We start from the raw sequence: 11832 nt of genomic DNA, 5'->3' as shown, positions 1-11832 counted from the left end.
AGGAACAAGAATGTAACGAACCCCCCATTCCCACGAGTATACAAGCACGGATGCATATTAATGAATTAAGGCGATTTATCGAAAACAAAGGAGAGGTCAGTGATGAACTTTTCGAAGCTTTGAATAAAATAGAACGATTCACTACAAACGCTGCAATCAACAGCAAAACTCAAACAAAAATAAATACCTTTTTTAAATAATTTTTTAACCTCATTTTTGTTTATATGTACATACATTACCTACCTTTTTAAAATTACATATACATACATACTAATTTTTATTGCACATTTCATATTTTATTTATAATAAACACAGGAATTAATATACAGACATACAGTACTGTTTTAAAATTTTTTTTTGGATAACTCGAACTTTTACTCTGGTCCTTTCAACTTCGAGTTAACCAAGTACGACTGTATTAATATCAAGTATTATTTCAACTACAAATGAGACTGATAGATTTAATTTTTTGAAGCAAAATGTATGAAAGTACAATAATATTAAATATATGTCGACATTTTGAAACTGTTGAGAACGTTTACATTACATTCAATAAAAATGTTTAAGAAATACTATATTCATATATTTTTATATTAAAATACCATTATTAGCTAATAATCTGCCATGATATAACACTTCTCTGTCTAATTTGTCACTACTCTGCCCATAGTGTCACTTCCCTGGTAACACATTTTCCCCTGGTGCTCATTCAATTCAAATATCTCCTGGCCCTTATTGCTACGAACACAAAAATAATGATAGCTACTGAAATAATGAATATTCAATTAAACAAAGCGAATTTTTTTGGAGGACACCTAAAATTCAAATACCGTATATTGACCCAAATACTTTAACAACAAATCAACATTAATATGTTATCAGTATTTTTTATCAGCGTTCAATAAACATTTTAATTTATACATATACTATCATCATCTACACACTATAAAACGAGTATTAACCATGTTATACCATATTATAAAAATTTGTTACTTTAGAAACCATGTTCTAGATAAATACTATTAAAACCAGTTGGTTATCGATAAAGTAACATATAATTTTTTATTATGTTCATAGAAAAATTGAAGTAGACATTTGACAACAAAATTTTATTATGTTTGATAATATTTCTTACTTAATGTTTTTGAACATTCAGTTTACCTATGATGCTATAGTGCTGTATGTTGTATTTTTGTTATTTATATAAATTGTATTTATATTAAAGATTTATTTTTCTTTTTGCAATTTGTCAAATTACGATTGTCAAGACTTTTTTAATCACTTTATATTCTTTTAAATTGTTAAAATTTAATTTGATTAAAATGATCGTGAAAAGAAAAAATATATTTACCATTTTTAATTTTATAAGTAAAAAACAATCGGATGATCTTATACAACAGTAAAATTTTACATTGTAAAAGATATATTGTTTTTATATTAGAGCATTATTTGAATTAATATTATAATACTTCCAATGAACATACATTCGTTTATATTCAAACTAGGTTTCAAGTACTAGTGTAAATGTTGATGATGATAATATAAAAGTTACAGCATTAATGACGTCCAATTTTGATAATTGTGTCAAACTCATGAATGTATTACCTCAAAAAGTAATATTTTTTTTTAAATAAAAATTTAATGATAATTTGTAGTTTTTTATTGTTTATATTACAATTCTATTACTTCTGTCGTGTGCATAATATTATTTTAATACATACATTTTTGAACAACTTAATCTCACCTAGGTTGTATGCATGAATGATATTGCCAATTTTGTAGTAGAACGGCAACTAACTGCTTCAGAAATACATGCTTACTTGAAACTAGAATGGGTCTTTCCTGGCAACTATATTTTTCCAGAATATATAGAAGGAAAACAAAAAAGGAGATTTCAGCATAAATATTTATCGCAATTTTCATGGTTAGCATATGGTAAAAAAAATGAAGGTGCATATTGTAAATATTGCATAGTATTTGCTTTTTCTGGAGGTGGTGTTAGCCGACAGGTTATGTATATCCAATTTAGTTTTTTAAGTAATAAAAATGAATCTATAAAATATTTTATATATATTTTTTTAGAAATTAAGAATGTTAGTTAAAAAACCTATGAACAAATTTAAAGAGCCAATAAAAGACTTTCAAAATCATGAAAAAAATGATTACCACCTACTATCAGCCCAGAAAGCGAACAATTTCTTAATGAACTTTGAAAATCCTAATAAAATCATGCCAGTTGATGTCATTTTAAAGAAGCATGTAAGAGAAACTATTGATAACAATAAAAAAAGATTAGTGCCAATTGTAAAAACAATATTATTCTGTGAAAAACACAATCTTCTATTATGGGGACATCGTGAGGAGGGCAGTTTACTATCAGATGATGTTAGAAATGATTGTTTAATTGAAGAACAGGGAGTATTCCGAGGTCTTCTTTCTTTTAGAGTAGAATGTGGTAAAACTGATCTTTAGAAACATTTTGAAGAAGCGCCTAAAAACTGTAATATGATCAGTCCACAGATACAAAATGAGATCATTGAAGCTATTGGAATGGTGGTTCAAAAAAAAATTGTTGAGAGGGCCAAGCGTTCAAAGTATTTTTCAATTTTATGTGTTGAAACTACGGATAGAAATACAAAAGAACAGATGACTGTTTGTATACGGTATGTTGATGTAAAGAAATGTATTTTACGAGAGGACTTTTTGGGATTTATAGAAATTAAATCCACAACAGGAACAGCGATTAGATATGCAATTAAACTTAAGCTTGAAAGTATCGGTCTTAGTTTGGAAAACCTTAGAGGTCAAGGATATGACGACGGAGCAAATATGGCTGGTAAGAACAATGGCGTTTAAGCTTTAATTCTAAATGAACAGTCGTTAGCGTTTTATACGCATTGCTTTAGTCATTCCATAAATTTATGTATTTCAATAGCATGTGAAATGTCTTCCATAAGAATATGATGGGAGTTATTTTTGCTAACACATGTTTTTTTTCTATATCTGCAAAAAGATCAGAAGTACTTAAATCTATAATAGAAACGGACATTTCTAGTAACTCAGAATCCAGTAGGAATACAAAAACAAAATTAAAAAAGTTATGTGAAACGCACGCTTTGGGTTGAACGCCATGACGGCATCGTTACATTTAACTAGATGTAAACCTTGAAACTTCAAGTAAGGCAACACTATACTTAAATTCTATAACAAACAGTGATATTTTGGTATCCCTAGAAGTTACATCAGTTTGCTTTGCTTATACTGTTCAATTAAGTATTGCTTTACAAAGCAAACAACAAGGTCTATCAAAAGCGTTGGTTCATCTATCAAAAGATGTTTTGGTTATAAAAAGTGATCTACAAAATTTACGTGATAACGCAGATGATCAATTTAAACAAATGTTTAGTGATATTGTTGAATTGGGAAAAAGTGTTAATGCAGAAATACAAAAGCTTTGAATTTGTAAAGGGCAAACTTTTAGAGTAAATGTTACCTCTGAGAATTCAAATGTTAGGTCTTCATTCCCTTTTTTGATTTTATAATTACATGGATGTTATACCCCTTGAAGGACTTATTCCGGCCAACTTCATAATGTTATTGAATATATTCAAAAAAACGTTCCAGTATGTTGTAATAGGCCCTCTTCACAAAAACACTTTATTCTTCTGTTCTTCTCTTTCATCTCTCAACACAAACAAAGATTCTATCGCATTACACAATATTTTTCACAACAAACACTATAAACAATTAATGTTTTCTGTTCTTAATCACATCCAACACATAGTTCACATAATCAATAGTTCAATCAAACAATAGTTTGCGAAGTTCGAGTATTGTTTGTATGCTGGTGTGTTATAATAAGTGTTAGGGGTGTAATTGTAATTTTTGTTGTGAGGGTAATTGTAAGCATTACACCTGAAATTACTGTTTGAATTAAAATACGAAGTGTCCTGCTGGTTAAATGGTGTGTTGTATTTTCTTTGTGGTGTGTAATTATTATGAAATTGTCTATTTGTAAATGAGGTATTATTTTGACGATTACGAGCAGGTTGGCGCGAGTTTTGGTTTTTATAAAAATTGTTGTTGTTTGAGTTATTATTGTGATATTTGTTATTTGTGAGATTAATGTGTTCATTAATGTTTTGTAAATTTTGTTTTAATACTGTTATTTCGCTGTTAATTTGTTGTAATTGATCATTATCGTTAATTTTTGTTATTTTGTTAATTTTTTCACTTATAATAGATTGCTTAATTTCAGAAGGACTCTTAAATGTGTCACTTTTGATAATAAATTCTATCATTTCATATTTTTGTATGTTCTTTTTTTAGTTCATCCAAATTATGATTTTCAAGAATACCTATGTATCTAGCAATGTTGGGTTTTAATCCTTTCATAACATTTCTTACAATCTCTCCTCTTCGCTCATATTATAATCAATTCTCTTACATAATGCTACTATTTCATTTTTAATGACTACTGTTTGCTCGTTTTCCATTTGTCTTCTTCTTTCTAATAATATACGTAACATGTCACTTTGTGCAATTGGTTCGAATTCCTCTCTCAATCTTTTTACTAATTCACTCCAAGCTAATTTTTTTGATTCTATATTGTCATAAAATGTCAAGGCGGGTCCTTGTAAGAAGGCTACTAGGTATTTGGGTATGTTCTGTTCTGACCAATTGTTAATTGACGCCGCTCTATTGAAGGATTTTAGAAGTGTCCACTCGCTCATTTATACCGCCCGAAAATGTGTTGGGGTTAAAATACGATGTTATTTTGTTGTCCATTGTTAATTTATTGACTATTGATTTTTGCGTGTTAAGTATTTGGTTAAAATTTAGTTATTTTTCTCTATCATTCGTCAATACGTACATAAGTAATTTAGTCCTTAATTCAGATACCTTACCCGTTGATGTAAGATTTCTTTTCTCCAACTCTGTTTCTAATTCCGCTTTTTTTAGTCTGTTATTATTATTGTTGTTATTATTTACCCTATTAACCCCATGGGGTAGTTGGGGGCGTGGTCTACCTAGCGTATAACAACTGATGAGCTGTGATTGGTTGATAAGCCACACCCTCTGTGAGGGGGTTAAACAGAATGTTGACCATTGATTAATTGATACAATGAAATGAAGTCCTTTGAGTGGTGGTTTTATATAAAAATACATTGTTATAGTATACTATATTGTGCATGGGGAATGTCTTAAAGAGATGTATAGTGTTCATATTGTATGTATGTATTAATATTTGTAAGTAACATAACAGCACAAATCTTCCCAATGACAGGCCAATGTCACGGATAAATTTGACAACTAACTCGTATTAGGGTGAGATTATTTGTGTAATCGTTTTTATTAATATTGTTTCGTGTCGATGTTCGTGTCTAAACATGTCGATATAGTAATTGTGATTTAATGAATATAACTAATAATTGTGTGGAGTGTCATAAAAAATCATAAATACTAATGTAGCAAAAGCAGCTGTCCATTACGCTCACTGTTTCTAAAGGATGCGCCAATGAATGGTGGGAGAGCGTGAAGGTTGCACTTGTCAATAAAAATCCTATTATTGTTATTATTAAAAGGGGACAATTATGTTGTGATTTTGTGGTAGGATTTATTGGTTTGTTCATCTATGTTTAACTACCAATAAAATTTAAAAAAATAATTGTATATCCAATGACAGTCAGCATTAAATGTTGTATTAGTTTAACCTTCATAAATAGTAAACTAATGAATATTTCGATAAATCATATTCATAATAGTATTGGATAAAATTTGTGCTATAAGGGTTGAATATTTGGTTTATTATCGTTGGGGGTGAGTTTATGATTTTTTAACCAATGAAATCTGGTGTTGATAATATTATATCAATTCCCTCCCTCAATAAAAATAATATTTAAGTAATTTGCAGTAATATTATTTTAGTTTAAACGCAGTTTTTGTACGTCTCGTATAAAAGTCAAGTTTTACAACAAATAAGTTTCAAACATTTTATCCAATTTTTTTTTTGAATTCAATAGAAATAAGTAGGTAAAACTAATTTTTCTCATTTTTTTTTTTTGTATTGCTTGAATCTTATATTTTAATTTAACGATAAGTATAGTTAATATTTAAACTAATGATTTGTTTTTTTTTTTCTAGAAAAAATGTCTGTATTGAATAAAATTAAATCACTCTCTCACAATGAATATGTATCAATGGCTTCACTGACACTAAATAAAGAGTATCGGGTAACTAATTTGAGATCTGTGTAAACCAAGTACGGTCGAAAATTAATAGCGAGATTAGAAAACGATAAACAGCTTTGTTTGCCTAAAATAATTTCACTCATAGACTCTGAAATAGATGAATACAATGAATCTATGGAAAACTTATTTATAATTTATTACGAAAAACGTATTAATGCATTCAATTTTTCATTTCAATAATAACAATTTAAATATTCTTAAAATTTATTTTTATTTTTATTCATAGTTTAAAATAAACTTTTATGTATAAAAACAATGTTCACGTGTTTAAAATATAATAAAATCATAGATATTTATTTTATTTTTGTGTTGTTACTTATTTTTAAGTAAATATTACAAACTATACATTATAAGATAATAATCAGTAATGTAATATAATAATGTATACAGGGTGATTTTTTTATCATAACCCACTCAATTACTTACAGATTAATAATAATTAAAAAAATTTGTTTTATTACTATCTTTAGTTACACATTATTCTTGAATTATTAACTATGTAATACTTTTTAAGTTCATCCCTTATGTCTGGTAAGGGTGTCAACTTTGTTTTTTTAAATGGTAACACATATTTTTAATTTAATAAAATGTTTGAGTTCTTAATTCAATCGTAAATGGCATTTGAATTTTTAATGAAACTTAATTTGTTTATTAGATATAAACATTTAAAGTTTCAAATTTTTGAGTTAATATATAGGTATAATACACAAGGGATTACAAATACAGGTAGCTAATTGGTTTTTTATGACATCGATATTAGCAGGTACACAGCATTGTTATTATCAATGATAGTAAGGTACATTGTTGTGAGTTTATAAATACTTAACTGACAATACAAAAAGTATATCTATTGATAATAAACAATCCGTGACTGTGATAACAATATCATAAAAAACCAATTAGCTAACTGTATTTGTTTATGTATAATGAAAATTTTTCCAAATTTGTTTGCAATTTTCTGGAAAGATTTGAGATAATTTTTGTAATCTACTATTAACTTTTTCTTTTGGAACAATACATAGCTTTGCTTTAGGTAAGGCAATAGGAATTCCATTTTTTTCATATTTTTCTTACATAGAAAATCTAATTCTTCATATTCTGTATCAGTGTGTTTGGTTTTGAATTGTAATATACATTTTTCTCTTTCAACTTTAATACATACAATATCTTTCAATAAAGTACGATTTTTTTTTTTTGTAAGTTTTGGGCTGACTTAAAATCTTTCCAATCATAAAAAGAAATATGGTCTATAACTTTAATATCAACTTTGCTTTTATTTGAACTTTGGAGAGCTTCTTCAAAATCATTAAAATCAAGATTTTTTTTTTTGTTTTTTTTTTTTAATTACAATTCAATCTGATGATGAAAACTATCAGCGCTCATATATATATGGCCTGGTTCGAAGTAGTAAATAATAATTGTATTTGTAGATACTTCACATGAATTAACAATATAAATGAGAAATGTTAATAGACACCAATTTTTATTTTGACTGGCACAGTTGTCTAGCCCAATTTGAACTGTTGGAACATCTCTATGTTTTTTTTAAAAATATATAGAACGCACTGATGATATCTTCTTTATTGCGACCAGTTGTCCCTTCATGCCAAATACAAGCAAGAGGTTTAATATGATTATTAGTACCAACAGGTACAAAACCCTGATGGTATGCTATGATGCGTCTAGTAAATATCACTTTTTTAAACATTTCAGCCCATGGAAGCATAATTACTTTTTGTAAATCTGCAGAAACCGAGACACAATTAACATTATATTGTTGAGTTGAATGTTTTTTGTAAAGATTTCTAGCATCTATATATTTTGTCTCATTTATTTTCCATGTCATACAAATTTCACAATCTTCTTGAATTGAATCTTTATATGGTCATGTTACTTAAATTGTTCACATTGTTCACACTCCTCATGTCCCAAATTAGTAAATGAAATTTTTTTTTCTTTTAATTTACATCTGTAAAATTCATATGATATATTCTGGTTTGGGTATTTTTCAATAAAGTCTTGATGTATCATTACTATGCTGATATCACTGAGAAAATAACGTGTATTTGGTGCATGTTCTCGTCGGTAAAGAGAAGTGGTTGGATGAAATGACTCTATGTGTTCATTAATTTTGTCATCATAATGATATTTATTGTAGGCTTCACGTTTAGCTCTTTTATCAAGGAATATCAGATTGTAATTTGTTACTAGTTTTATAAGTCTATTTAATCTACTTGATTTTTGATTGTATGATTGGGTTGAAACAATAGTTTGGTAATCATTTTGTAAATGCATGTTGTTTTCTAGTGTACAAATGCAACTATTTCAATTGTAATCATAGAAATAAAAATCATATCTTTAGTTAACTTTCTTCTAGCTGTTGTCATTTAAGTTTACTCTCTATACAGTCCACTAAGAACATATAAATAAATTTGGTAATTGCATCAGTACCATATATGGGTTCTACTTTTAAGAGTGATACAACTGTTCACTCAGCGTTGACTTCGCTCAAACAATTAAACTTAAATATTCAATTGGTATCTGTCGGTTAATGTAGTGCGCTTACAATTACTATAGTTTCGGTTAGGGAGATCAATCTGTGTTATTACACCGATTCTCTCGTAGACCGTGCGCCACCACCACACATTCATTCGTTGTCGGAATTAAATGAACCGAATGCCCAACATCTCCCCTGAACTTGTTCACGACGATATGATAAATGTTAAGATACTTAAATATATGAAACAATTATGTGTGTTAAATTAGATATAATATTTATTATTATTATTATTATTTCAATAGCGCTGATTGAGACTAATCTATGGGGTACTGACAATGACTCCCACACAAATTCATTGCTCATACGTAATTTTTTTTTTTTAATATATATATAATATTATAAAGATTATTTAATCTCAACACCTTTCTTATTTATTTATCAAACACTGAAATAATATAGAGAGAAAAAACTTTTTTTAATGATTATGTACATAGGTAATATTCTATGAAGGGTGGTGGTAGTAGTGGTGGAGATGGTATTCGGTCAACACCTAATGACCACGGGTCAACTATAAAAGTAATCTGAATGTATATGATAGGTCAGATGCAATTTTTGATTCATACTGTAAACCGAGTTTTTACTCTAATTCATAAAGCTATCATTTATCGCTAAATACATATACATATAAGCAGACGTTATTTTACTTGACTAAATATTTATTATTATTATTATAAATATTTTGAGTGACTTATTCAAGTAGTATCTTAGTAATAGTTTATTATTATTAAATTTATTAGTAGTGCTAAGTTTAATTATACTAGTCTTTAAGCATTTATATGAGTTTAGTTAAATTAATCTTCCAGCTCTAACATAATAATAATGTTCAATTGTTCAATTTGTCAAGCGGATTTTAAGTATCCAGGAGATCTAAAAAAACATTTTAACAAACACAGTGAGTAACTTTTTGGATCATTTTATTTTAAAAAATTATACTAAATCATATACGATGATATGTTTTATATATATATATATATATATATATATATATTTTTTTTTATTCAGTTGCTAATAATAAAAAAATGAAATACTATTAAGAGATCAACAACAGCAACAACTTCGACCAAGTGTTATAACCCATATATCAAATTACGATAATAATCGCCGACACATACCCTCGACTTCTGCATATCAAGGTAATTTAATACAAAATTAAGTTCTAAATACTGCAATATAATATATTTATTTATTTATTTATTTATTTATAATGATTATTATTATTGTAGGACCTGACGTTATTCCAATAAATAACAAACGTAAATCTGATGAAGACATGGACTTATCGGGTGGAGAACAAGCGGATGACATTTGCTTACAGGCTGTGAATTTAACAATACATTAAACACTAAAAATTCTGAAAACGCTCGCAGAAGTAAACGCCAATGGTTAAATATGGTCAAAGCCCTGATTGCGATCATTTATCAACGAAACAAAAACATTAAGAGAGAAGGAACGAGGATCATTAGGAACAGAAGATTTAACTCATTTGAAAATGTTACTAATAAATTTGGTAACATAACGGATTTCCTAAAAAATACTAACATATATTTAGGTCAAGTAAACACAATAATATATGATAAAATAATACACTTATTAATAACAAGAGTTTTGCCATTCTCAGGCTTCATACTTAGATCTCTTCAAAAGTCTCTTTAATCTAAAAAATATCGCTTTAGAAAAAAATTTTCCTTTCATAGCATTTTCTTCCGTAGACCTAATTTGTGATATTGAGATAATTAGATAATTATTCATTTTCTATAAAGACATCGAAATGTAACCTATTTGCACAAAATATAGAACTCCTAAGACATGTCATTTCAGAGCTCGGAATAACACCTCTGTCTCGAAATATATCAGCTGTTACTGAATTTGAAACACCTAAAACTCCAAAACAAATTCGAAGCTTTTTAGGCATGTGCAGTTACTATAGACGATTAAAAAAAGATTTTTCAAAAATAGCTTCTCCACTACTTGAACTAATAAAAAATAGGATGCATTCTTTTTCACATGAAAATCTGAATACGAGAATGTATTTCAAAAGCATCTACCATTTCCACAAGAAGTACTACGATATAAATATAAAGCATCAATGAATAAATAAATCTTCTATATTGAAACATATCAATGTTCCGAAAACTACACTAGCAATTATACTTTGGGACTGCACTGAAGCAAAATACTATACCCTTCAATTACTAGCCCCAAAGAATCTTATCTTAAATCTAAAATGTATAGACTCCTTTAATGACGGAAATTTTTACTTAATATTAGAAATATTCTCTCTAGATAAAACCACGTTGGTAGCAATTACTGAAATATATGATGTTTTTAATAAACAANAAAAAAAAAAAAAAAAAAAAAAACACATCATAGTAAAATTAATACCTTCTCCGCTTCGCATCGAAGCTAAAAAAAAATTAACATTATATCAAACGCACAACTTGTTATGCGCTCATAAGCGGAGATTATCGAAAAACTGTTTGTAATTCATGTAATTTAAAAATAAAGACTCCGAATTTTGTACCAGTATATGCGCATAACATATCCTATGATACAAGTTCTATTCTTAGAGAACTGAACTTTAGCACAGAGGGTATAACTTGTGTACCGAATTCCGAAAATTTTAGATTTAGTTTTTAGAAAAGGTGTATTTTGCTATGAGCGTATGGATAACCGGGGTAAACTATCTAAAATCTCCCTACCCTCAATTGAAAAATTCTACAGGTATATTAATATACAATTACTGTAATTAATTAAAAAAAAAAAAATAAAAAAAAAACGGTAGCACAGTGAGGTTGCGGCATAGTGGAGACATTGCATAGTAGGGTCCAGTATAGATTTAATCTGACAGTGATTAAAATCACTATCATAAGAAACGCTTCGATGCAAATCTGTAGATAGTGTTTAATTTTAAAAAATTGATGGATAATTGCAAAAGCAACATCAACTTCTATTAAAATAAAATACAAAACCCATAATTATCATACAAAAATAGTATATTTTTCAATATGGTAGCCATTTGCG

General features: G+C 27.9%; 1 protein-coding gene across 1 annotated transcript in view; it reads left to right on the top strand.

The window, feature by feature from the left end:
- Positions 1–9645: 9645 nt before the first annotated feature.
- Positions 9646–11832, top strand: part of LOC126908058 (uncharacterized) — an 8407-nt gene continuing 6220 nt past the window's right edge. Inside the window, exon 1 of the mRNA XM_050689905.1 lies at positions 9646–9703. The gene's annotated coding sequence lies outside the window, so the exon portion shown is untranslated. The remainder of the gene's footprint in view (positions 9704–11832) is intronic.

The sequence above is a fragment of the Daktulosphaira vitifoliae genome, unplaced genomic scaffold (assembly GCF_025091365.1).
Source record: "Daktulosphaira vitifoliae isolate Bord-2020 unplaced genomic scaffold, ASM2509136v1 Scaffold_5, whole genome shotgun sequence".
Lineage (NCBI taxonomy): Eukaryota > Metazoa > Arthropoda > Insecta > Hemiptera > Phylloxeridae > Daktulosphaira > Daktulosphaira vitifoliae.
Note: the sequence above shows the minus strand (reverse complement) of the source record. Positions and strands in the feature narration are given on the sequence as shown.